Here is a 27,500-nt window from a genome sequence, read left to right as displayed (position 1 = left end):
AGTCTTCTAAGATGTGATGGGCGGTTTCTATTTCGCCGCATTCACATGTGTCCAATTCGCTGAGGTTGAATGACTTGAGCTTACCGTTGAAATCCCCGTGGCCGCTAATGAACTGTGTCGTGTAGTGGTCGGGTCTCACCCAGCGGTTCTCCAGTCTGTCCTTGATGCTAGCAAAGTAGTCGAAGGTCGTCCTGCCCTTTGGCGTTGTTTGCCAGCGCTCTTGCCACTTATCTAACGCCTCGCCGACAATGGATTTCTCGTCGGGCGCTTCGTCGCGCCTCCTCTTCTTATTGTGGAGTCTTGCCCTGATTTCGACTAGGAGGTCAATAGGAATGACTCCTACGATAACCTGCAGTGCCTCGGTTGACGTGGTTCTATAGGCCTTGGTCACTCGGAGGAGTGCCATCCTCTGTGACCTTATCAGCTTGCTCCTCGCTTTCCCTTTCAATAGGTCGCTCCAGCCGGCTGCGGCGTATGTGGTTATCGGCTCGTACAGCCCTCTGTACAGAGTACGCATGGCCGCGTGTCCGAGTCCCCATTTCGCCTTGGCCACCCTCGCGAGGCTGTTGAAGAGTTTTTGACACTTACCTGTTATTGCCTCCACGTGCTTGTTGACTTTTAGCCCTCCTTCGAGGTGCACTCCGAGGTATTTGATTGCCTGCTCCATCCTTATATTCCTGCCGCTAATCTTAATAATCGGTGGCCTCTCCGCGTCCAGCTTGCCTTTGACGAGCAGCATCTCCGTTTTCTGTGCCGATAACGTTAGCTTCTTCCTGGTGCACCAGGTAGAGACTCGGGTAACTACCTCCTGTCCCTTTTCCTGGAGCTCGTTCCTCGTGTTGCCGGCAATTAGAATCACGATGTCGTCCGCGTACGCGATGGGTTCGCACCCTGTCGCGTTTCCCGCTAGCTCAGCCAGCAGGTCATCAAATACGAGATTCCAGAAACTTGGTCCCAGTACCGATCCCTGCGGGCATCCTTTCGTGACGGGCTTGCTCACTGCTTCGTTTTTCCCAGCAATCTGTACGGTTCTTTCGGAGAAGTAGCTCCTTGTTAACCGGTACAGGTTGTCGGGGCATTCTCTTCTTTTGAGCTCGTGCAGCACGTTCGGCCACCAGACGTTGTCGAAGGCTCCTGATATATCGAGTGCTATTGCGAGGACGTACCTCTTCTCGCTCATTTGCTCGATTTTCTCGCGGAGCTTGATGATCGCGTCCACCGTCGATCTTCCGGGGCGAAAGCCATATTGTCTGTCGGAGGAGAGCGCGTGGTCGTGGAAGATAGGTGCCATCCTGGTGGCCATTAGCCTTTCTAGCAGCTTGCCTATCATGGAGAGCAGACAGATTGGCCTGTAGGATTTCGGATTGCTTCTGTCCCGATCCGGTCCCTTGGGGATGGTGATAACATTTGCGACCTTCCACCGTTTGGGGAATATTCCCCAGGCGAGGCAGCCGTTCATGAGCCTTAGGAGCTCCTGGTGTATTCTTCCCCAGGCCCGTTGGATTATTTCGACCTCAATCAGGTCGGGGCCTGGGCACTTCCCCTTCCTCAGCCGTTTCACGGCGTCACTGAGTTCCTCGAAGCTGAATTCAGGGGTGTCTTCTACGTTGGGGGGGTTTGTCGAGTTCCGCCTTATTTCCTTCTGCTCCTCCGTTTCGGTGTCTTCCTCGTCGTCGGGTAGAAGTGCGGACAACATCGCTGCCGCGGTCGTTCGCCAGTTGGAGGTATATCCGAGCGGCGTCTTCAGCGTCGATGTTGTTTCCTCTCCTCTGAGTTTCCTTGCGACTGTTTTGTAAGCGATGCCCCAAGGTTCCCTGTTACCCTCTTTGGTGACGAAGTCCTGCCAGCTCTGGATTTTTGCTCTTGCCAGCATCCTCTTATACTCCTTTCGTGTTGACCTGTACCGCAGCTTCTCCTGCTCCCTCGTAGCGGGGTCCCTGGCCCCCTGATACCTTCTTCTCGCCTGGTAGGTGTTTCTCTTTGCTCTGGTGAGTTCGGGCGTCCACCAGGGTACTGACCTGTAGTACCATTTCTTCTTTGGGATGGCGGTGTCGCAGGCACCTATCAGGGTTGCCTGGAGTTGCCCGGCCATTCTTTCGACGTCCTCTGCCTGCTGGAGGGTTGTTTCTTTGAGTGCCTCCATTTTCTCTGTGAGGGCACTCTGAAATACCTCCCAGTTGGCTTTTCGCGTGTTATAGCGTCTTTCCTGAAGCTGCGGTGTGGTGCTTCTCGTCCCGAAGTCGAGGAGCGTCTCCAGTATCCGGTGGTCACTGGAGGTACCATCTTCGCGTATCCTCCAGCCCTTTACGAGGAGTATTGCCTCTGGGCTCGCCATCGTCACGTCTATGTTTGATCGCCCTCGAGTTGTTTCAAACGTGTGGGGTTGTCCTGGTTGATTCAGGACATGGAGACCGTACTGCGCTATGACTGCCTCTAGGGCCTCGCCTCTGTCGTCGGTGCTCCTGCTGCACCACAGCGGTGATTTTGCGTTCGCATCCAGGCCGATGATGATCCTCTTGCCTCTGAGACACCGTAGTACCTTCTCCAACTGTTGCACGCCGACCTCGATGTTTCCTGTCGGCGGAAAGTACAGGCTTGCCACGTACACCTCTGTTTCCCCGTCGCTTATCTGCACGCAGGAACAGTGTGTTGTGCAGAGTTCGGCGACCTCGAGGGGCGTTAGGGTCTCTGATTTTATCCCTACGGCCGCCATTGGCGGGTTGTGCTTCGACCCTCTGCAGGCGATCGCGACTCCTGTGCCGAATCCGGGTATTTTCCCATCGACGCTGTATGGTTCTTGCATTAATATTATGTCATCCCCATCGGCGTCCATTTGCGTCCGGATCTCATAAGGAGTTGTTTTGGATCGCTGCATGTTGTGCTGCAGGATCCTTATTTCCCTTTTCCTCCCAAGTCCTCTTCTGTCCCTGCGTTGCTCTTTATACATATTGCGTCCTTGCTATTATTGCTTCCAAGGCTTTCGTATACATTGGGCATTTCGCGTTGGAAGCTGCGTGGTCTCCCTTCCTCCCTGCTCTCTTGCAGTTTACGCAGGTGGCGTGCCCATCCTTATCTTTGCACTCTTTAGTGCTGTGCCCACTTTCTGCACAGTGCGCGCAGATTTCGTAGTTAACGCGGCAATATTTTGCCACGTGTCCGTATCCTTGACACTTGTAGCAGCGACTAATTGCTATGTAATCTTTAACTTTGCAGGCATTCCATGAGAGGAAGATCTTACCTTTCAATAGTTTCTCCCTTACCTGGGGGGGCACTTCGATGACCCAGTTCGTCTCCTCTTGATCCTTTCTGCCGGTCCTGAAGCAGAACTTGATGGCTGCAACGTCGTCCTCATTTAGTCTTTCTTGGTTCTGCTTCCTCATGCAGGCCAGGATCTCCTTCTCTGGAATGTCCCTCGGGACGTCGTAGATGATCATCCTGGGGGGTCTCCGCTGCGGCGTGCTAGCTTTTAGTCCAGCCTCCTTTAGTTTCCAGTTCTCGGTGAACTCTTTTAGGCTCTCCGGCTTCGTCGTCTCAACGGCTAGGCCGTTTCCCTTTATTTTCCGGACGGCCGTAACTTGGATTCCTCTCTTGCGGGGATTCACTAGGGTGAACACCGCGTCAAGTGCTTCTTCGCTCGTTTGAATCTCGCCACCTTCTCTTTCCGGTCGAATTATGACCACATTTTTGGGCGGCTTGACCGCCGTCTGCTCGACCTTGTTGCTCGTTATCTTTACTTTTTCGGCGTATGTCGGCTCCCTCTGTTCCTGCTGCGTCGTTCTCAAGACGGCTGTTTCTAGCCGCCTGGTTGCTTTGTTGACGGCGTTCATTATCGCCGTTTCCTTGTTCTTCTCATCTCCGGCACTCTGCTCTAGCCTGCCTGTCAGGTAGCTATTATGGAGCAGTAGCTCGTCAACAATGCCCCTCATTTCTTTGAAGTGCCGTAGGATTACTGCGGCGTGTTCCTTGTTTATTTTCCTGGCCGAGTCTAAGCAGAACGCCGTGACATTCCTCTCTATGTCACTGGCCTGTGCCTTTATATCGGGCACTTGCCGCTTATCCTCCCCGGCCAATCTCTCCTCATCTCTGGGGGGGTTGTTTCTCCCCAGGCCTGCTCTCATCGTCTTCTCTGGTATCCTCGGGCTTGGAGTGGCCTCGTTCTTTTCCATCTGTTTCCTCAGGGGTTGGAGGACCACTCTGGCCTCTGCGCCTGGCGACGAGTGCCCTAGCGTCGGCATCACCGGCTCCTTGCCGCTTCTTGCGGCTGCCGCTGCGGCTGTTCGCTTCCCGGTGGCTATGTCCAGCGGCGTATTGAATCCCCCTCGCGGACTTTCAGTTGGCGCTTTGTTCCCGCGAGCACTCCCGCGCTGAGTCCGGGCGGCGTGCTCTTCACAGTTCAAAACCCCTGGGTTTGAATTTGAATTTGAATTTGCCGCCTAGCAGCGTGCTCTTGGTTCCCAAGATGCCCGGGCGGCGGCGCTTCGGTCGCTCGACCCAAGATGGCTGCCGCGCGTCCGCTAACCTATCCTCCCGCACGTGGCACTTTGTTTTGCTTTTCTCGCGCTTATTGCGGCAATTTCCACTAAACTTTCGGTGTGCACTATGTTTTTAGCACTCGCACTATCTATTATTTTAGTTTTCGTGCCCGAGATCTTCGATTTTCGCGTTTTTGTCCGCCACGTGGCCTAACCTCACTTCGCGCACGCGGCACTTTCTTTTGTTTTTCCGCGCTTATTGCGGCAATTTTCACTAAACTTTCGGTGTGCACTATGTTTTTTAGCACTCGCACTACCTATTATTTTAGTTTCGTGCCCGAGATCTTCGATTTACGCGTTTTTGTCCGCCACGTGGCCTAACCTCGCTTCGCACACGCGGCACTTTCTTTGCTTTTTCCGCGCTTATTGCGGAAATCTCCACTAATATTTTTGCATGCACTTTATTTTAAGCACTAACTCTGCCTATTAAATTATTTTTCGCTCCCGAGATCTTTGATTTTTCGGTTTTTCCTATCCGTCGCGTCAGCTAACCTCACTTTTCGCACGTGGCGATTTACATTAGCTTTTTTCGCTCTGAATTCGGCGATCTCCACGATTCTTTTTAACTACACGTTTTCCTCGGCACTCCCACTTTGCTTTAAATTAATTTTTACGCCCGAACTTTTTAATTTGCCCGGTTTTTTCGTTTATAGACTGCGGAGCGACGTGCACGCGTCCGTCCCACTTGCCGCCATCTTGGAAACTAGTAGATAGGGACAGAGGGAATCTCAGTAGATAGGGACAAGTAGTATTGAGCGATTAGGGGCTCGACCGTTGGGCCGGCCACGCCATTCCCGGAGTATAGCACTCATACTGGCTTCGCTAGATGTTATTTATATCCTACTTTCTGACGTCCAATGCCCGGGGAACGGCGCGCATAGGTGGTCGGCGCGCGACTTGGAAAAACCCTGCCCTCTCCTTTCGGGTCAGTGGGCAAGTTGAACCTACCCTTTCGGGCGGCAGCTCGCTTAGCCGGCGCCGCGCGATGCGCGCATCGCGCAGCACCGTTACCAGCGGGGGCCACGGGGAGGCGGAGCTGCCAGCATATAGCTCGGTCCCAGCAGGTTGGCTTTGCAGCCGATTGTCCCTGCACCGTCACGGCACTCATTTGCGTGAGCGTCGCCTGCACTGACGGTCGCAGGTCTTATCTCCGGCTCGTGTTGGTTTTCTTGTCCTCTTATCCTTAGTTCTCTTCCTGTTCCCAGTGTTTTGTGTATTGTCCTGTCATGGGTCCTGTGTTTTCGTGCGTGTATCCCTTCTTCGCTGTTTTATCTTCTTCTTCTTCGTCTCCTTCCTGCTCCTCTACTATTGGGTGTCGCCGTCTTCTTCTTCGGAGAGTCCCTCTTCGTTGGTTTCTTCCTCTTGTTCCCGTCGTTGTACGGGCACGCACTGGGCCAGTCTTGGACTATGCCTTAGAGGCCGGCCTGCCTGCCCCTCCAGTTGCGTCGATCCTCTTCCTGGCAGTCGCCCTGGCTGCGTTGCGCCTCCCATTTCTCGTAGGGCGTTCCTTCTCTTCTCCTCCTTCGCTTGGAGTACTTTCCTTGCAAACTGACAGAAGTGGGGGTATACGTCTTTTGTTACGTACTCCCGCTTTTCTTCCGGCCAGCGCAGATCGAGTTCTCCCAGTGCATTTCGGAATTCCTGCCTTTCTTCATCGAAGATTGGACAGTCTTCTAAGATGTGATGGGCGGTTTCTATTTCGCCGCATTCACATGTGTCCAATTCGCTGAGGTTGAATGACTTGAGCTTACCGTTGAAATCCCCGTGGCCGCTAATGAACTGTGTCGTGTAGTGGTCGGGTCTCACCCAGCGGTTCTCCAGTCTGTCCTTGATGCTAGCAAAGTAGTCGAAGGTCGTCCTGCCCTTTGGCGTTGTTTGCCAGCGCTCTTGCCACTTATCTAACGCCTCGCCGACAATGGATTTCTCGTCGGGCGCTTCGTCGCGCCTCCTCTTCTTATTGTGGAGTCTTGCCCTGATTTCGACTAGGAGGTCAATAGGAATGACTCCTGCGATAACCTGCAGTGCCTCGGTTGACGTGGTTCTATAGGCCTTGGTCACTCGGAGGAGTGCCATCCTCTGTGACCTTATCAGCTTGCTCCTCGCTTTCCCTTTCAGTAGGTCGCTCCAGCCGGCTGCGGCGTATGTGGTTATCGGCTCGTACAGCCCTCTGTACAGAGTACGCATGGCCGCGTGTCCGAGTCCCCATTTCGCCTTGGCCACCCTCGCGAGGCTGTTGAAGAGTTTTTGACACTTACCTGTTATTGCCTCCACGTGCTTGTTGACTTTTAGCCCTCCTTCGAGGTGCACTCCGAGGTATTTGATTGCCTGCTCCATCCTTATATTCCTGCCGCTAATCTTAATAATCGGTGGCCTCTCCGCGTCCAGCTTACCTTTTACGAGCAGCATCTCCGTTTTCTGTGCCGATAACGTTAGCTTCTTCCTGGTGCACCAGGTAGAGACTCGGGTAACTACCTCCTGTCCCTTTTCCTGGAGCTCGTTCCTCGTGTTGCCGGCAATTAGAATCACGATGTCGTCCGCGTACGCGATGGGTTCGCACCCTGTCGCGTTTCCCGCTAGCTCAGCCAGCAGGTCATCAAATACGAGATTCCAGAAACTTGGTCCCAGTACCGATCCCTGCGGGCATCCTTTCGTGACGGGCTTGCTCACTGCTTCGTTTTTCCCAGCAATCTGTACGGTTCTTTCGGAGAAGTAGCTCCTTGTTAACCGGTACAGGTTGTCGGGGCATTCTCTTCTTTTGAGCTCGTGCAGCACGTTCGGCCACCAGACGTTGTCGAAGGCTCCTGATATATCGAGTGCTATTGCGAGGACGTACCTCTTCTCGCTCATTTGCTCGATTTTCTCGCGGAGCTTGATGATCGCGTCCACCGTCGATCTTCCGGGGCGAAAGCCATATTGTCTGTCGGAGGAGAGCGCGTGGTCGTGGAAGATAGGTGCCATCCTGGTGGCCATTAGCCTTTCTAGCAGCTTGCCTATCATGGAGAGCAGACAGATTGGCCTGTAGGATTTCGGATTGCTTCTGTCCCGATCCGGTCCCTTGGGGATGGTGATAACATTTGCGACCTTCCACCGTTTGGGGAATATTCCCCAGGCGAGGCAGCCGTTCATGAGCCTTAGGAGCTCCTGGTGTATTCTTCCCCAGGCCCGTTGGATTATTTCGACCTCAATCAGGTCGGGGCCTGGGCACTTCCCCTTCCTCAGCCGTTTCACGGCGTCACTGAGTTCCTCGAAGCTGAATTCAGGGGTGTCTTCTACGTAGGGGGGGTTTGTCGAGTTCCGCCTTATTTCCTTCTGCTCCTCCGTTTCGGTGTCTTCCTCGTCGTCGGGTAGAAGTGCGGACAACATCGCTGCCGCGGTCGTTCGCCAGTTGGAGGTATATCCGAGCGGCGTCTTCAGCGTCGATGTTGTTTCCTCTCCTCTGAGTTTCCTTGCGACTGTTTTGTAAGCGATGCCCCAAGGTTCCCTGTTACCCTCTTTGGTGACGAAGTCCTGCCAGCTCTGGATTTTTGCTCTTGCCAGCATCCTCTTATACTCCTTTCGTGTTGACCTGTACCGCAGCTTCTCCTGCTCCCTCGTAGCGGGGTCCCTGGCCCCCTGATACCTTCTTCTCGCCTGGTAGGTGTTTCTCTTTGCTCTGGTGAGTTCGGGCGTCCACCAGGGTACTGACCTGTAGTACCATTTCTTCTTTGGGATGGCGGTGTCGCAGGCACCTATCAGGGTTGCCTGGAGTTGCCCGGCCATTCTTTCGACGTCCTCTGCCTGCTGGAGGGTTGTTTCTTTGAGTGCCTCCATTTTCTCTGTGAGGGCACTCTGAAATACCTCCCAGTTGGCTTTTCGCGTGTTATAGCGTCTTTCCTGAAGCTGCGGTGTGGTGCTTCTCGTCCCGAAGTCGAGGAGCGTCTCCAGTATCCGGTGGTCACTGGAGGTACCATCTTCGCGTATCCTCCAGCCCTTTACAAGGAGTATTGCCTCTGGGCTCGCCATCGTCACGTCTATGTTTGATCGCCCTCGAGTTGTTTCAAACGTGTGGGGTTGTCCTGGTTGATTCAGGACATGGAGACCGTACTGCGCTATGACTGCCTCTAGGGCCTCGCCTCTGTCGTCGGTGCTCCTGCTGCACCACAGCGGTGATTTTGCGTTCGCATCCAGGCCGATGATGATCCTCTTGCCTCTGAGACACCGTAGTACCTTCTCCAACTGTTGCACGCCGACCTCGATGTTTCCTGTCGGCGGAAAGTACAGGCTTGCCGCGTACACCTCTGTTTCCCCGTCGCTTATCTGCACGCAGGAACAGTGTGTTGTGCAGAGTTCGGCGACCTCGAGGGGCGTTAGGGTCTCTGATTTTATCCCTACGGCCGCCATTGGCGGGTTGTGCTTCGACCCTCTGCAGGCGATCGCGACTCCTGTGCCGAATCCGGGTATTTTCCCATCGACGCTGTATGGTTCTTGCATTAATATTATGTCATCCCCATCGGCGTCCATTTGCGTCCGGATCTCATAAGGAGTTGTTTTGGATCGCTGCATGTTGTGCTGCAGGATCCTTATTTCCCTTTTCCTCCCAAGTCCTCTTCTGTCCCTGCGTTGCTCTTTATACATATTGCGTCCTTGCTATTATTGCTTCCAAGGCTTTCGTATACATTGGGCATTTCGCGTTGGAAGCTGCGTGGTCGCCCTTCCTCCCTGCTCTCTTGCAGTTTACGCAGGTGGCGTGCCCATCCTTATCTTTGCACTCTTTAGTGCTGTGCCCACTTTCTGCACAGTGCGCGCAGATTTCGTAGTTAACGCGGCAATATTTTGCCACGTGTCCGTATCCTTGACACTTGTAGCAGCGACTAATTGCTATGTAATCTTTAACTTTGCAGGCATTCCATGAGAGGAAGATCTTACCTTTCAATAGTTTCTCCCTTACCTGGGGGGGCACTTCGATGACCCAGTTCGTCTCCTCTTGATCCTTTCTGCCGGTCCTGAAGCAGAACTTGATGGCTGCAACGTCGTCCTCATTTAGTCTTTCTTGGTTCTGCTTCCTCATGCAGGCCAGGATCTCCTTCTCTGGAATGTCCCTCGGGACGTCGTAGATGATCATCCTGGGGGGTCTCCGCTGCGGCGTGCTAGCTTTTAGTCCAGCCTCCTTTAGTTTCGAGTTCTCGGTGAACTCTTTTAGGCTCTCCGGCTTCGTCGTCTCAACGGCTAGGCCGTTTCCCTTTATTTTCCGGACGGCCGTAACTTGGATTCCTCTCTTGCGGGGATTCACTAGGGTGAACACCGCGTCAAGTGCTTCTTCGCTCGTTTGAATCTCGCCACCTTCTCTTTCCGGTCGAATTATGACCACATTTTTGGGCGGCTTGACCGCCGTCTGCTCGACCTTGTTGCTCGTTATCTTTACTTTTTCGGCATATGTCGGCTCCCTCTGTTCCTGCTGCGTCGTTCTCAAGACGGCTGTTTCTAGCCGCCTGGTTGCTTTGTTGACGGCGTTCATTATCGCCGTTTCCTTATTCTTCTCATCTCCGGCACTCTGCTCTAGCCTGCCTGTCAGGTAGCTATTATGGAGCAGTAGCTCGTCAACAATGCCCCTCATTTCTTTGAAGTGCCGTAGGATTACTGCGGCGTGTTCCTTGTTTATTTTCCTGGCCGAGTCTAAGCAGAACGCCGTGACCTTCCTCTCTATGTCACTGGCCTGTGCCTTTATATCGGGCACTTGCCGCTTATCCTCCCCGGCCAATCTCTCCTCATCTCTGGGGGGGTTGTTTCTCCCCAGGCTTGCTCTCATCGTCTTCTCTGGTATCCTCGGGCTTGGAGTGGCCTCGTTCTTTTCCATCTGTTTCCTCAGGGGTTGGAGGACCACTCTGGCCTCTGCGCCTGGCGACGAGTGCCCTAGCGTCGGCATCACCGGCTCCTTGCCGCTTCTTGCGGCTGCCGCTGCGGCTGTTCGCTTCCCGGTGGCTATGTCCAGCGGCGTATTGAATCCCCCTCGCGGACTTTCAGTTGGCGCTTTGTTCCCGCGAGCACTCCCGCGCTGAGTCCGGCGGCGTGCTCTTCACAGTTCAAAACCCCTGGGTTTGAATTTGAATTTGAATTTGCCGCCTAGCAGCGTGCTCTTGGTTCCCAAGATGCCCGGGCGGCGGCGCTTCGGTCGCTCGACCCAAGATGGCTGCCGCGCGTCCGCTAACCTATCCTCCCGCACGTGGCACTTTGTTTTGCTTTTCTCGCGCTTATTGCGGCAATTTCCACTAAACTTTCGGTGTGCACTATGTTTTTAGCACTCGCACTATCTATTATTTTAGTTTTCGTGCCCGAGATCTTCGATTTTCGCGTTTTTGTCCGCCACGTGGCCTAACCTCACTTCGCGCACGCGGCACTTTCTTTTGTTTTTCCGCGCTTATTGCGGCAATTTTCACTAAACTTTCGGTGTGCACTCTGTTTTTTAGCACTCGCACTACCTATTATTTTAGTTTCGTGCCCGAGATCTTCGATTTACGCGTTTTTGTCCGCCACGTGGCCTAACCTCGCTTCGCACACGCGGCACTTTCTTTGCTTTTTCCGCGCTTATTGCGGAAATCTCCACTAATATTTTTGCATGCACTTTATTTTAGCACTAACTCTGCCTATTGAATTATTTTTCGCTCCCGAGATCTTTGATTTTTCGGTTTTCCTATCCGTCGCGTCAGCTAACCTCACTTTTCGCACGTGGCGATTTACATTAGCTTTTTTCGCTCTGAATTCGGCGATCTCCACGATTCTTTTTAACTACACGTTTTCCTCGGCACTCCCACTTTGCTTTAAATTAATTTTTACGCCCGAACTTTTTAATTTGCCCGGTTTTTTCGTTTATAGACTGCGGAGCGACGTGCACGCGTCCGTCCCACTTGCCGCCATCTTGGAAACTAGTAGATAGGGACATACATACATACATATATGCAATTTTTGGTAACGGGTACTTTCCCAGACTTTTTGTCCATACAGTAACCCGGGTCCCCTGGACCAATTGGGGTTGGGTAAACGCCCAACCATCGCGCAAGGCACACAGTGCCCTGCTTCCTGGATTAGCTAGGCCTGCAGGGGCTGTCGCTCGTCTCAGGTCGAACGGGGCCCTTTCTAAGCCCTACCGTCTACCGGGACGGTACCGGAGCAGTTGGGACGCTGCTCACACGCCGTAGACCATTCGGTGTAGGACGAACACCTTAACTCGGCCCTCTTGCCAGCATCTTGGCCATCAACCACTGCCACCACGAGTCCATACCCATTTTTGGCCGAGCAGAGGGGTCGCTACTCCCTCCGGGCTATAACTCGACCCGCCCGTGGTACCAGCCTAAGTCGCTGGTGGGACTATCGTGTGGATGTACGGCCACGTCACTACCGGCCCGGCGTCCTGCTAACCGAGCTCGGCAGACCCAGATGGGACTCACGTAAGCGGGGCTTACAGGGCGCCTACAAACCCTGAACTTTCCCCGACGGTCCCACCCTTGGCATCAGGATCGTGGGTGCGCTACTACCCAAGGCCCCTTGGAGAGAGTGAGGCTGCCTCTCTCCGCCGGCAACCTTCCTTGCGGTGTACATAGGGACTCACGTAACGGGACGCTTGTCCCGACGGTCCCCCTGGCTGCGGGAACGTGGGTTTGCCAGCCCCCATAGGCTCGCAAAGCGAGCCCTCCCTGCGGGAAGTAGATAGGGACAAGTAGTATTGAGCGATTAGGGGCTCGACCGTTGGGCCGGCCACGCCATTCCCGGAGTATAGCACTCATACTGGCTTCGCTAGATGTTATTTATATCCTACTTTCTGACGTCCAATGCCCGGGGAACGGCGCGCATAGGTGGTCGGCGCGCGACTTGGAAAAACCCTGCCCTCTCCTTTCGGGTCAGTGGGCAAGTTGAACCTACCCTTTCGGGCGGCAGCTCGCTTAGCCGGCGCCGCGCGATGCGCGCATCGCGCAGCACCGTTACCAGCGGGGGCCACGGGGAGGCGGAGCTGCCAGCATATAGCTCGGTCCCAGCAGGTTGGCTCTGCAGCCGATTGTCCCTGCACCGTCACGGCACTCATTTGCGTGAGCGTCGCCTGCGCTGACGGTCGCAGGTCTTATCTCCGGCTCGTGTTGGTTTTCTTGTCCTCTTATCCTTAGTTCTCTTCCTGTTCCCAGTGTTTTGTGTATTGTCCTGTCATGGGTCCTGTGTTTTCGTGCGTGTATCCCTTCTTCGCTGTTTTATCTTCTTCTTCTTCGTCTCCTTCCTGCTCCTCTACTATTGGGTGTCGCCGTCTTCTTCTTCGGAGAGTCCCTCTTCGTTGGTTTCTTCCTCTTGTTCCCGTCGTTGTACGGGCACGCACTGGGCCAGTCTTGGACTATGCCTTAGAGGCCGGCCTGCCTGCCCCTCCAGTTGCGTCGATCCTCTTCCTGGCAGTCGCCCTGGCTGCGTTGCGCCTCCCATTTCTCGTAGGGCGTTCCTTCTCTTCTCCTCCTTCGCTTGGAGTACTTTCCTTGCAAACTGACAGAAGTGGGGGTATACGTCTTTTGTTACGTACTCCCGCTTTTCTTCCGGCCAGCGCAGATCGAGTTCTCCCAGTGCATTTCGGAATTCCTGCCTTTCTTCATCGAAGATTGGACAGTCTTCTAAGATGTGATGGGCGGTTTCTATTTCGCCGCATTCACATGTGTCCAATTCGCTGAGGTTGAATGACTTGAGCTTACCGTTGAAATCCCCGTGGCCGCTAATGAACTGTGTCGTGTAGTGGTCGGGTCTCACCCAGCGGTTCTCCAGTCTGTCCTTGATGCTAGCAAAGTAGTCGAAGGTCGTCCTGCCCTTTGGCGTTGTTTGCCAGCGCTCTTGCCACTTATCTAACGCCTCGCCGACAATGGATTTCTCGTCGGGCGCTTCGTCGCGCCTCCTCTTCTTATTGTGGAGTCTTGCCCTGATTTCGACTAGGAGGTCAATAGGAATGACTCCTGCGATAACCTGCAGTGCCTCGGTTGACGTGGTTCTATAGGCCTTGGTCACTCGGAGGAGTGCCATCCTCTGTGACCTTATCAGCTTGCTCCTCGCTTTCCCTTTCAATAGGTCGCTCCAGCCGGCTGCGGCGTATGTGGTTATCGGCTCGTACAGCCCTCTGTACAGAGTACGCATGGCCGCGTGTCCGAGTCCCCATTTCGCCTTGGCCACCCTCGCGAGGCTGTTGAAGAGTTTTTGACACTTACCTGTTATTGCCTCCACGTGCTTGTTGACTTTTAGCCCTCCTTCGAGGTGCACTCCGAGGTATTTGATTGCCTGCTCCATCCTTATATTCCTGCCGCTAATCTTAATAATCGGTGGCCTCTCCGCGTCCAGCTTGCCTTTGACGAGCAGCATCTCCGTTTTCTGTGCCGATAACGTTAGCTTCTTCCTGGTGCACCAGGTAGAGACTCGGGTAACTACCTCCTGTCCCTTTTCCTGGAGCTCGTTCCTCGTGTTGCCGGCAACTAGAATCACGATGTCGTCCGCGTACGCGATGGGTTCGCACCCTGTCGCGTTTCCCGCTAGCTCAGCCAGCAGGTCATCAAATACGAGATTCCAGAAACTTGGTCCCAGTACCGATCCCTGCGGGCATCCTTTCGTGACGGGCTTGCTCACTGCTTCGTTTTTCCCAGCAATCTGTACGGTTCTTTCGGAGAAGTAGCTCCTTGTTAACCGGTACAGGTTGTCGGGGCATTCTCTTCTTTTGAGCTCGTGCAGCACGTTCGGCCACCAGACGTTGTCGAAGGCTCCTGATATATCGAGTGCTATTGCGAGGACGTACCTCTTCTCGCTCATTTGCTCGATTTTCTCGCGGAGCTTGATGATCGCGTCCACCGTCGATCTTCCGGGGCGAAAGCCATATTGTCTGTCGGAGGAGAGCGCGTGGTCGTGGAAGATAGGTGCCATCCTGGTGGCCATTAGCCTTTCTAGCAGCTTGCCTATCATGGAGAGCAGACAGATTGGCCTGTAGGATTTCGGATTGCTTCTGTCCCGATCCGGTCCCTTGGGGATGGTGATAACATTTGCGACCTTCCACCGTTTGGGGAATATTCCCCAGGCGAGGCAGCCGTTCATGAGCCTTAGGAGCTCCTGGTGTATTCTTCCCCAGGCCCGTTGGATTATTTCGACCTCAATCAGGTCGGGGCCTGGGCACTTCCCCTTCCTCAGCCGTTTCACGGCGTCACTGAGTTCCTCGAAGCTGAATTCAGGGGTGTCTTCTACGTTGGGGGGGTTTGTCGAGTTCCGCCTTATTTCCTTCTGCTCCTCCGTTTCGGTGTCTTCCTCGTCGTCGGGTAGAAGTGCGGACAACATCGCTGCCGCGGTCGTTCGCCAGTTGGAGGTATATCCGAGCGGCGTCTTCAGCGTCGATGTTGTTTCCTCTCCTCTGAGTTTCCTTGCGACTGTTTTGTAAGCGATGCCCAGTAGATAGGGACAAGTAGTATTGAGCGGTTAGGGGCTCGACCGTTGGGCCGGCCACGCCATTCCTGGAGTATAGCACTCATACTGGCTTCGCTAGATGTTATTTATATCCTACTTTCTGACGTCCAATGCCCGGGGAACGGCGCGCATAGGTGGTCGGCGCGCGACTTGGAAAAACCCTGCCCTCTCCTTTCGGGTCAGTGGGCAAGTTGAACCTACCCTTTCGGGCGGCAGCTCGCTTAGCCGGCACCGCGCGATGCGCGCATCGCGCAGCACCGTTACCAGCGGGGGCCACGGGGAGGCGGAGCTGCCAGCGTATAGCTCGGTCCCAGCAGGTTGGCTTTGCAGCCGATTGTCCCTGCACCGTCACGGCACTCATTTGCATGAGCGTCGCCTGCACTGACGGTCGCAGGTCTTATCTCCGACTCGTGTTGGTTTTTGTCCTCTTATCCTTAGTTCTCTTCCTGTTCCCAGTGTTTTGTGTATTGTCCTGTCATGGGTCCTGTGTTTTCGTGCGTGTATCCCTTCTTCGCTGTTTTATCTTCTTCTTCTTCGTCTCCTTCCTGCTCCTCTACTATTGGGTGTCGCCGTCTTCATCTTCGGAGAGTCCCTCTTCGTTGGTTTCTTCCTCTTGTTCCCGTCGTTGTACGGGCACGCACCGGGCCAGTCTTGGACTATGCCTTAGAGGCCGGCCTGCCTGCCCCTCCAGTTGCGTCGATCCTCTTCCTGGCAGTCGCCCTGGCTGCGTTGCGCCTCCCATTTCTCGTAGGGCGTTCCTTCTCTTCTCCTCCTTCGCTTGGAGTACTTTCCTTGCAAACTGACAGAAGTGGGGGTATACGTCTTTTGTTACGTACTCCCGCTTTTCTTCCGGCCAGCGCAGATCGAGTTCTCCCAGTGCATTTCGGAATTCCTGCCTTTCTTCATCGAAGATTGGACAGTCTTCTAAGATGTGATGGGCGGTTTCTATTTCGCCGCATTCACATGTGTCCAATTCGCTGAGGTTGAATGACTTGAGCTTACCGTTGAAATCCCCGTGGCCGCTAATGAACTGTGTCGTGTAGTGGTCGGGTCTCACCCAGCGGTTCTCCAGTCTGTCCTTGATGCTAGCAAAGTAGTCGAAGGTCGTCCTGCCCTTTGGCGTTGTTTGCCAGCGCTCTTGCCACTTATCTAACGCCTCGCCGACAATGGATTTCTCGTCGGGCGCTTCGTCGCGCCTCCTCTTCTTATTGTGGAGTCTTGCCCTGATTTCGACTAGGAGGTCAATAGGAATGACTCCGGCGATAACCTGCAGTGCCTCGGTTGACGTGGTTCTATAGGCCTTGGTCACTCGGAGGAGTGCCATCCTCTGTGACCTTATCAGCTTGCTCCTCGCTTTCCCTTTCAGTAGGTCGCTCCAGCCGGCTGCGGCGTATGTGGTTATCGGCTCGTACAGCCCTCTGTACAGAGTACGCATGGCCGCGTGTCCGAGTCCCCATTTCGCCTTGGCCACCCTCGCGAGGCTGTTGAAGAGTTTTTGACACTTACCTGTTATTGCCTCCACGTGCTTGTTGACTTTTAGCCCTCCTTCGAGGTGCACTCCAAGGTATTTGATTGCCTGCTCCATCCTTATATTCCTGCCGCTAATCTTAATAATCGGTGGCCTCTCCGCGTCCAGCTTACCTTTGACGAGCAGCATCTCCGTTTTCTGTGCCGATAACGTTAGCTTCTTCCTGGTGCACCAGGTAGAGACTCGGGTAACTACCTCCTGTCCCTTTTCCTGGAGCTCGTTCCTCGTGTTGCCGGCAATTAGAATCACGATGTCGTCCGCGTACGCGATGGGTTCGCACCCCGTCGCGTTTTCCGCTAGCTCAGCCAGCAGGTCATCAAATACGAGATTCCAGAAACTTGGTCCCAGGACCGATCCCTGCGGGCATCCTTTCGTGACGGGCTTGCTCACTGCTTCGTTTTTCCCAGCAATCTGTACGGTTCTTTCGGAGAAGTAGCTCCTTGTTAACCGGTACAGGTTGTCGGGGCATTCTCTTCTTTTGAGCTCGTGCAGCACGTTCGGCCACCAGACGTTGTCGAAGGCTCCTGATATATCGAGTGCTATTGCGAGGACGTACCTCTTCTCGCTCATTTGCTCGATTTTCTCGCGGAGCTTGATGATCGCGTCCACCGTCGATCTTCCGGGGCGAAAGCCATATTGTCTGTCGGAGGAGAGCGCGTGGTCGTGGAAGATAGGTGCCATCCTGGTGGCCATTAGCCTTTCTAGCAGCTTGCCTATCATGGAGAGCAGACAGATTGGCCTGTAGGATTTCGGATTGCTTCTGTCCCGATCCGGTCCCTTGGGGATGGTGATAACATTTGCGACCTTCCACCGTTTGGGGAATATTCCCCAGGCGAGGCAGCCGTTCATGAGCCTTAGGAGCTCCTGGTGTATTCTTCCCCAGGCCCGTTGGATTATTTCGACCTCAATCAGGTCGGGGCCTGGGCACTTCCCCTTCCTCAGCCGTTTCACGGCGTCACTGAGTTCCTCGAAGCTGAATTCAGGGGTGTCTTCTACGTTGGGGGGGTTTGTCGAGTTCCGCCTTATTTCCTTCTGCTCCTCCGTTTCGGTGTCTTCCTCGTCGTCGGGTAGAAGTGCGGACAACATCGCTGCCGCGGTCGTTCGCCAGTTGGAGGTATATCCGAGCGGCGTCTTCAGCGTCGATGTTGTTTCCTCTCCTCTGAGTTTCCTTGCGACTGTTTTGTAAGCGATGCCCCAAGGTTCCCTGTTACCCTCTTTGGTGACGAAGTCCTGCCAGCTCTGGATTTTTGCTCTTGCCAGCATCCTCTTATACTCCTTTCGTGTTGACCTGTACCGCAGCTTCTCCTGCTCCCTCGTAGCGGGGTCCCTGGCCCCCTGATACCTTCTTCTCGCCTGGTAGGTGTTTCTCTTTGCTCTGGTGAGCTCGGGCGTCCACCAGGGTACTGACCTGTAGTACCATTTCTTCTTTGGGATGGCGGTGTCGCAGGCACCTATCAGGGTTGCCTGGAGTTGCCCGGCCATTCTTTCGACGTCCTCTGCCTGCTGGAGGGTTGTTTCTTTGAGTGCCTCCATTTTCTCTGTGAGGGCACTCTGAAATACCTCCCAGTTGGCTTTTCGCGTGTTATAGCGTCTTTCCTGAAGCTGCGGTGTGGTGCTTCTCGTCCCGAAGTCGAGGAGCGTCTCCAGTATCCGGTGGTCACTGGAGGTACCATCTTCGCGTATCCTCCAGCCCTTTACAAGGAGTATTGCCTCTGGGCTCGCCATCGTCACGTCTATGTTTGATCGCCCTCGAGTTGTTTCAAACGTGTGGGGTTGTCCTGGTTGATTCAGGACATGGAGACCGTACTGCGCTATGACTGCCTCTAGGGCCTCGCCTCTGTCGTCGGTGCTCCTGCTGCACCACAGCGGTGATTTTGCGTTCGCATCCAGGCCGATGATGATCCTCTTGCCTCTGAGACACCGTAGTACCTTCTCCAACTGTTGCACGCCGACCTCGATGTTTCCTGTCGGCGGAAAGTACAGGCTTGCCGCGTACACCTCTGTTTCCCCGTCGCTTATCTGCACACAGGAACAGTGTGTTGTGCAGAGTTCGGCGACCTCGAGGGGCGTTAGGGTCTCTGATTTTATCCCTACGGCCGCCATTGGCGGGTTGTGCTTCGACCCTCTGCAGGCGATCGCGACTCCTGTGCCGAATCCGGGTATTTTCCCATCGACGCTGTATGGTTCTTGCATTAATATTATGTCATCCCCATCGGCGTCCATTTGCGTCCGGATCTCATAAGGAGTTGTTTTGGATCGCTGCATGTTGTGCTGCAGGATCCTTATTTCCCTTTTCCTCCCAAGTCCTCTTCTGTCCCTGCGTTGCTCTTTATACATATTGCGTCCTTGCTATTATTGCTTCCAAGGCTTTCGTATACATTGGGCATTTCGCGTTGGAAGCTGCGTGGTCGCCCTTCCTCCCTGCTCTCTTGCAGTTTACGCAGGTGGCGTGCCCATCCTTATCTTTGCACTCTTTAGTGCTGTGCCCGCTTTCTGCACAGTGCGCGCAGATTTCGTAGTTAACGCGGCAATATTTTGCCACGTGTCCGTATCCTTGACACTTGTAGCAGCGACTAATTGCTATGTAATCTTTAACTTTGCAGGCATTCCATGAGAGGAAGATCTTACCTTTCAATAGTTTCTCCCTTACCTGGGGGGGCACTTCGATGACCCAGTTCGTCTCCTCTTGATCCTTTCTGCCGGTCCTGAAGCAGAACTTGATGGCTGCAACGTCGTCCTCATTTAGTCTTTCTTGGTTCTGCTTCCTCATGCAGGCCAGGATCTCCTTCTCTGGAATGTCCCTCGGGACGTCGTAGATGATCATCCTGGGGGGTCTCCGCTGCGGCGTGCTAGCTTTTAGTCCAGCCTCCTTTAGTTTCGAGTTCTCGGTGAACTCTTTTAGGCTCTCCGGCTTCGTCGTCTCAACGGCTAGGCCGTTTCCCTTTATTTTCCGGACGGCCGTAACTTGGATTCCTCTCTTGCGGGGATTCACTAGGGTGAACACCGCGTCAAGTGCTTCTTCGCTCGTTTGAATCTCGCCACCTTCTCTTTCCGGTCGAATTATGACCACATTTTTGGGCGGCTTGACCGCCGTCTGCTCGACCTTGTTGCTCGTTATCTTTACTTTTTCGGCATATGTCGGCTCCCTCTGTTCCTGCTGCGTCGTTCTCAAGACGGCTGTTTCTAGCCGCCTGGTTGCTTTGTTGACGGCGTTCATTATCGCCGTTTCCTTATTCTTCTCATCTCCGGCACTCTGCTCTAGCCTGCCTGTCAGGTAGCTATTATGGAGCAGTAGCTCGTCAACAATGCCCCTCATTTCTTTGAAGTGCCGTAGGATTACTGCGGCGTGTTCCTTGTTTATTTTCCTGGCCGAGTCTAAGCAGAACGCCGTGACCTTCCTCTCTATGTCACTGGCCTGTGCCTTTATATCGGGCACTTGCCGCTTATCCTCCCCGGCCAATCTCTCCTCATCTCTGGGGGGGTTGTTTCTCCCCAGGCTTGCTCTCATCGTCTTCTCTGGTATCCTCGGGCTTGGAGTGGCCTCGTTCTTTTCCATCTGTTTCCTCAGGGGTTGGAGGACCACTCTGGCCTCTGCGCCTGGCGACGAGTGCCCTAGCGTCGGCATCACCGGCTCCTTGCCGCTTCTTGCGGCTGCCGCTGCGGCTGTTCGCTTCCCGGTGGCTATGTCCAGCGGCGTATTGAATCCCCCTCGCGGACTTTCAGTTGGCGCTTTGTTCCCGCGAGCACTCCCGCGCTGAGTCCGGCGGCGTGCTCTTCACAGTTCAAAACCCCTGGGTTTGAATTTGAATTTGAATTTGCCGCCTAGCAGCGTGCTCTTGGTTCCCAAGATGCCCGGGCGGCGGCGCTTCGGTCGCTCGACCCAAGATGGCTGCCGCGCGTCCGCTAACCTATCCTCCCGCACGTGGCACTTTGTTTTGCTTTTCTCGCGCTTATTGCGGCAATTTCCACTAAACTTTCGGTGTGCACTATGTTTTTAGCACTCGCACTATCTATTATTTTAGTTTTCGTGCCCGAGATCTTCGATTTTCGCGTTTTTGTCCGCCACGTGGCCTAACCTCACTTCGCGCACGCGGCACTTTCTTTTGTTTTTCCGCGCTTATTGCGGCAATTTTCACTAAACTTTCGGTGTGCACTATGTTTTTTAGCACTCGCACTACCTATTATTTTAGTTTCGTGCCCGAGATCTTCGATTTACGCGTTTTTGTCCGCCACGTGGCCTAACCTCGCTTCGCACACGCGGCACTTACTTTGCTTTTTCCGCGCTTATTGCGGAAATCTCCACTAATATTTTTGCATGCACTTTATTTTAAGCACTAACTCTGCCTATTGAATTATTTTTCGCTCCCGAGATCTTTGATTTTTCGGTTTTTCCTATCCGTCGCGTCAGCTAACCTCACTTTTCGCACGTGGCGATTTGCATTAGCTTTTTTCGCTCTGAATTCGGCGATCTCCACGATTCTTTTTAACTACACGTTTTCCTCGGCACTCCCACTTTGCTTTAAATTAATTTTTACGCCCGAACTTTTTAATTTGCCCGGTTTTTTCGTTTATAGACTGCGGAGCGACGTGCACGCGTCCGTCCCACTTGCCGCCATCTTGGAAACCAGTAGATAGGGACATACATATATGCAATTTTTGGTAACGGGTACTTTCCCAGACTTTTTGTCCATACAGTAACCCGGGTCCCCTGGACCAATTGGGGTTGGGTAAACGCCCAACCATCGCGCAAGGCACACAGTGCCCTGCTTCCTGGATTAGCTAGGCCTGCAGGGGCTGTCGCTCGTCTCAGGTCGAACGGGGCCCTTTCTAAGCCCTACCGTCTACCGGGACGGTACCGGAGCAGTTGGGACGCTGCTCACACGCCGTAGACCATTCGGTGTAGGACGAACACCTTAACTCGGCCCTCTTGCCAGCATCTTGGCCATCAACCACTGCCACCACGAGTCCATACCCATTTTTGGCCGAGCAGAGGGGTCGCTACTCCCTCCGGGCTATAACTCGACCCGCCCGTGGTACCAGCCTAAGTCGCTGGTGGGACTATCGTGTGGATGTACGGCCACGTCACTACCGGCCCGGCGTCCTGCTAACCGAGCTCGGCAGACCCAGATGGGACTCACGTAAGCGGGGCTTACAGGGCGCCTACAAACCCTGAACTTTCCCCGACGGTCCCACCCTTGGCATCAGGATCGTGGGTGCGCTACTACCCAAGGCCCCTTGGAGAGAGTGAGGCTGCCTCTCTCCGCCGGCAACCTTCCTTGCGGTGTACATAGGGACTCACGTAACGGGACGCTTGTCCCGACGGTCCCCCTGGCTGCGGGAACGTGGGTTTGCCAGCCCCCATAGGCTCGCAAAGCGAGCCCTCCCTGCGGGAAGTAGATAGGGACAAGTAGTATTGAGCGATTAGGGGCTCGACCGTTGGGCCGGCCACGCCATTCCCGGAGTATAGCACTCATACTGGCTTCGCTAGATGTTATTTATATCCTACTTTCTGACGTCCAATGCCCGGGGAACGGCGCGCATAGGTGGTCGGCGCGCGACTTGGAAAAACCCTGCCCTCTCCTTTCGGGTCAGTGGGCAAGTTGAACCTACCCTTTCGGGCGGCAGCTCGCTTAGCCGGCGCCGCGCGATGCGCGCATCGCGCAGCACCGTTACCAGCGGGGGCCACGGGGAGGCGGAGCTGCCAGCATATAGCTCGGTCCCAGCAGGTTGGCTTTGCAGCCGATTGTCCCTGCACCGTCACGGCACTCATTTGCGTGAGCGTCGCCTGCACTGACGGTCGCAGGTCTTATCTCCGGCTCGTGTTGGTTTTCTTGTCCTCTTATCCTTAGTTCTCTTCCTGTTCCCAGTGTTTTGTGTATTGTCCTGTCATGGGTCCTGTGTTTTCGTGCGTGTATCCCTTCTTCGCTGTTTTATCTTCTTCTTCTACGTCTCCTTCCTGCTCCTCTACTATTGGGTGTCGCCGTCTTCTTCTTCGGAGAGTCCCTCTTCGTTGGTTTCTTCCTCTTGTTCCCGTCGTTGTACGGGCACGCACTGGGCCAGTCTTGGACTATGCCTTAGAGGCCGGCCTGCCTGCCCCTCCAGTTGCGTCGATCCTCTTCCTGGCAGTCGCCCTGGCTGCGTTGCGCCTCCCATTTCTCGTAGGGCGTTCCTTCTCTTCTCCTCCTTCGCTTGGAGTACTTTCCTTGCAAACTGACAGAAGTGGGGGTATACGTCTTTTGTTACGTACTCCCGCTTTTCTTCCGGCCAGCGCAGATCGAGTTCTCCCAGTGCATTTCGGAATTCCTGCCTTTCTTCATCGAAGATTGGACAGTCTTCTAAGATGTGATGGGCGGTTTCTATTTCGCCGCATTCACATGTGTCCAATTCGCTGAGGTTGAATGACTTGAGCTTACCGTTGAAATCCCCGTGGCCGCTAATGAACTGTGTCGTGTAGTGGTCGGGTCTCACCCAGCGGTTCTCCAGTCTGTCCTTGATGCTAGCAAAGTAGTCGAAGGTCGTCCTGCCCTTTGGCGTTGTTTGCCAGCGCTCTTGCCACTTATCTAACGCCTCGCCGACAATGGATTTCTTGTCGGGCGCTTCGTCGCGCCTCCTCTTCTTATTGTGGAGTCTTGCCCTGATTTCGACTAGGAGGTCAATAGGAATGACTCCTGCGATAACCTGCAGTGCCTCGGTTGACGTGGTTCTATAGGCCTTGGTCACTCGGAGGAGTGCCATCCTCTGTGACCTTATCAGCTTGCTCCTCGCTTTCCCTTTCAGTAGGTCGCTCCAGCCGGCTGCGGCGTATGTGGTTATCGGCTCGTACAGCCCTCTGTACAGAGTACGCATGGCCGCGTGTCCGAGTCCCCATTTCGCCTTGGCCACCCTCGCGAGGCTGTTGAAGAGTTTTTGACACTTACCTGTTATTGCCTCCACGTGCTTGTTGACTTTTAGCCCTCCTTCGAGGTGCACTCCGAGGTATTTGATTGCCTGCTCCATCCTTATATTCCTGCCGCTAATCTTAATAATCGGTGGCCTCTCCGCGTCCAGCTTACCTTTGACGAGCAGCATCTCCGTTTTCTGTGCCGATAACGTTAGCTTCTTCCTGGTGCACCAGGTAGAGACTCGGGTAACTACCTCCTGTCCCTTTTCCTGGAGCTCGTTCCTCGTGTTGCCGGCAATTAGAATCACGATGTCGTCCGCGTACGCGATGGGTTCGCACCCTGTCGCGTTTCCCGCTAGCTCAGCCAGCAGGTCATCAAATACGAGATTCCAGAAACTTGGTCCCAGTACCGATCCCTGCGGGCATCCTTTCGTGACGGGCTTGCTCACTGCTTCGTTTTTCCCAGCAATCTGTACGGTTCTTTCGGAGAAGTAGCTCCTTGTTAACCGGTACAGGTTGTCGGGGCATTCTCTTCTTTTGAGCTCGTGCAGCACGTTCGGCCACCAGACGTTGTCGAAGGCTCCTGATATATCGAGTGCTATTGCGAGGACGTACCTCTTCTCGCTCATTTGCTCGATTTTCTCGCGGAGCTTGATGATCGCGTCCACCGTCGATCTTCCGGGGCGAAAGCCATATTGTCTGTCGGAGGAGAGCGCGTGGTCGTGGAAGATAGGTGCCATCCTGGTGGCCATTAGCCTTTCTAGCAGCTTGCCTATCATGGAGAGCAGACAGATTGGCCTGTAGGATTTCGGATTGCTTCTGTCCCGATCCGGTCCCTTGGGGATGGTGATAACATTTGCGACCTTCCACCGTTTGGGGAATATTCCCCAGGCGAGGCAGCCGTTCATGAGCCTTAGGAGCTCCTGGTGTATTCTTCCCCAGGCCCGTTGGATTATTTCGACCTCAATCAGGTCGGGGCCTGGGCACTTCCCCTTCCTCAGCCGTTTCACGGCGTCACTGAGTTCCTCGAAGCTGAATTCAGGGGTGTCTTCTACGTTGGGGGGGTTTGTCGAGTTCCGCCTTATTTCCTTCTGCTCCTCCGTTTCGGTGTCTTCCTCGTCGTCGGGTAGAAGTGCGGACAACATCGCTGCCGCGGTCGTTCGCCAGTTGGAGGTATATCCGAGCGGCGTCTTCAGCGTCGATGTTGTTTCCTCTCCTCTGAGTTTCCTTGCGACTGTTTTGTAAGCGATGCCCCAAGGCTCCCTGTTACCCTCTTTGGTGACGAAGTCCTGCCAGCTCTGGATTTTTGCTCTTGCCAGCATCCTCTTATACTCCTTTCGTGTTGACCTGTACCGCAGCTTCTCCTGCTCCCTCGTAGCGGGGTCCCTGGCCCCCTGATACCTTCTTCTCGCCTGGTAGGTGTTTCTCTTTGCTCTGGTGAGTTCGGGCGTCCACCAGGGTACTGACCTGTAGTACCATTTCTTCTTTGGGATGGCGGTGTCGCAGGCACCTATCAGGGTTGCCTGGAGTTGCCCGGCCATTCTTTCGACGTCCTCTGCCTGCTGGAGGGTTGTTTCTTTGAGTGCCTCCATTTTCTCTGTGAGGGCACTCTGAAATACCTCCCAGTTGGCTTTTCGCGTGTTATAGCGTCTTTCCTGAAGCTGCGGTGTGGTGCTTCTCGTCCCGAAGTCGAGGAGCGTCTCCAGTATCCGGTGGTCACTGGAGGTACCATCTTCGCGTATCCTCCAGCCCTTTACAAGGAGTATTGCCTCTGGGCTCGCCATCGTCACGTCTATGTTTGATCGCCCTCGAGTTGTTTCAAACGTGTGGGGTTGTCCTGGTTGATTCAGGACATGGAGACCGTACTGCGCTATGACTGCCTCTAGGGCCTCGCCTCTGTCGTCGGTGCTCCTGCTGCACCACAGCGGTGATTTTGCGTTCGCATCCAGGCCGATGATGATCCTCTTGCCTCTGAGACACCGTAGTACCTTCTCCAACTGTTGCACGCCGACCTCGATGTTTCCTGTCGGCGGAAAGTACAGGCTTGCCGCGTACACCTCTGTTTCCCCGTCGCTTATCTGCACGCAGGAACAGTGTGTTGTACAGAGTTCGGCGACCTCGAGGGGCGTTAGGGTCTCTGATTTTATCCCTACGGCCGCCATTGGCGGGTTGTGCTTCGACCCTCTGCAGGCGATCGCGACTCCTGTGCCGAATCCGGGTATTTTCCCATCGACGCTGTATGGTTCTTGCATTAATATTATGTCATCCCCATCGGCGTCCATTTGCGTCCGGATCTCATAAGGAGTTGTTTTGGATCGCTGCATGTTGTGCTGCAGGATCCTTATTTCCCTTTTCCTCCCAATTCCTCTTCTGTCCCTGCGTTGCTCTTTATACATACTGCGTCCTTGCTATTATTGCTTCCAAGGCTTTCGTATACATTGGGCATTTCGCGTTGGAAGCTGCGTGGTCGCCCTTCCTCCCTGCTCTCTTGCAGTTTACGCAGGTGGCGTGCCCATCCTTATCTTTGCACTCTTTAGTGCTGTGCCCACTTTCTGCACAGTGCGCGCAGATTTCGTAGTTAACGCGGCAATATTTTGCCACGTGTCCGTATCCTTGACACTTGTAGCAGCGACTAATTGCTATGTAATCTTTAACTTTGCAGGCATTCCATGAGAGGAAGATCTTACCTTTCAATAGTTTCTCCCTTACCTGGGGGGGCACTTCGATGACCCAGTTCGTCTCCTCTTGATCCTTTCTGCCGGTCCTGAAGCAGAACTTGATGGCTGCAACGTCGTCCTCATTTAGTCTTTCTTGGTTCTGCTTCCTCATGCAGGCCAGGATCTCCTTCTCTGGAATGTCCCTCGGGACGTCGTAGATGATCATCCTGGGGGGTCTCCGCTGCGGCGTGCTAGCTTTTAGTCCAGCCTCCTTTAGTTTCGAGTTCTCGGTGAACTCTTTTAGGCTCTCCGGCTTCGTCGTCTCAACGGCTAGGCCGTTTCCCTTTATTTTCCGGACGGCCGTAACTTGGATTCCTCTCTTGCGGGGATTCACTAGGGTGAACACCGCGTCAAGTGCTTCTTCGCTCGTTTGAATCTCGCCACCTTCTCTTTCCGGTCGAATTATGACCACATTTTTGGGCGGCTTGACCGCCGTCTGCTCGACCTTGTTGCTCGTTATCTTTACTTTTTCGGCATATGTCGGCTCCCTCTGTTCCTGCTGCGTCGTTCTCAAGACGGCTGTTTCTAGCCGCCTGGTTGCTTTGTTGACGGCGTTCATTATCGCCGTTTCCTTATTCTTCTCATCTCCGGCACTCTGCTCTAGCCTGCCTGTCAGGTAGCTATTATGGAGCAGTAGCTCGTCAACAATGCCCCTCATTTCTTTGAAGTGCCGTAGGATTACTGCGGCGTGTTCCTTGTTTATTTTCCTGGCCGAGTCTAAGCAGAACGCCGTGACCTTCCTCTCTATGTCACTGGCCTGTGCCTTTATATCGGGCACTTGCCGCTTATCCTCCCCGGCCAATCTCTCCTCATCTCTGGGGGGGTTGTTTCTCCCCAGGCTTGCTCTCATCGTCTTCTCTGGTATCCTCGGGCTTGGAGTGGCCTCGTTCTTTTCCATCTGTTTCCTCAGGGGTTGGAGGACCACTCTGGCCTCTGCGCCTGGCGACGAGTGCCCTAGCGTCGGCATCACCGGCTCCTTGCCGCTTCTTGCGGCTGCCGCTGCGGCTGTTCGCTTCCCGGTGGCTATGTCCAGCGGCGTATTGAATCCCCCTCGCGGACTTTCAGTTGGCGCTTTGTTCCCGCGAGCACTCCCGCGCTGAGTCCGGCGGCGTGCTCTTCACAGTTCAAAACCCCTGGGTTTGAATTTGAATTTGAATTTGCCGCCTAGCAGCGTGCTCTTGGTTCCCAAAATGCCCGGGCGGCGGCGCTTCGGTCGCTCGACCCAAGATGGCTGCCGCGCGTCCGCTAACCTATCCTCCCGCACGTGGCACTTTGTTTTGCTTTTCTCGCGCTTATTGCGGCAATTTCCACTAAACTTTCGGTGTGCACTATGTTTTTAGCACTCGCACTATCTATTATTTTGGTTTTCGTGCCCGAGATCTTCGATTTTCGCGTTTTTGTCCGCCACG

General features: G+C 54.3%; 1 long non-coding RNA gene across 1 annotated transcript in view; it reads left to right on the top strand.

Moving 5' to 3' along the window:
- Positions 1-27,500, top strand: part of LOC126927290 (uncharacterized) — a 29,249-nt gene that overhangs the window by 1,100 nt on the left and 649 nt on the right. The window lies entirely within an intron of this gene.

This window comes from Bombus affinis, unplaced genomic scaffold (assembly GCF_024516045.1).
Source record: "Bombus affinis isolate iyBomAffi1 unplaced genomic scaffold, iyBomAffi1.2 ctg00000082.1, whole genome shotgun sequence".
Lineage (NCBI taxonomy): Eukaryota > Metazoa > Arthropoda > Insecta > Hymenoptera > Apidae > Bombus > Bombus affinis.
This window is presented reverse-complemented; position numbering and strand designations above follow the sequence as displayed.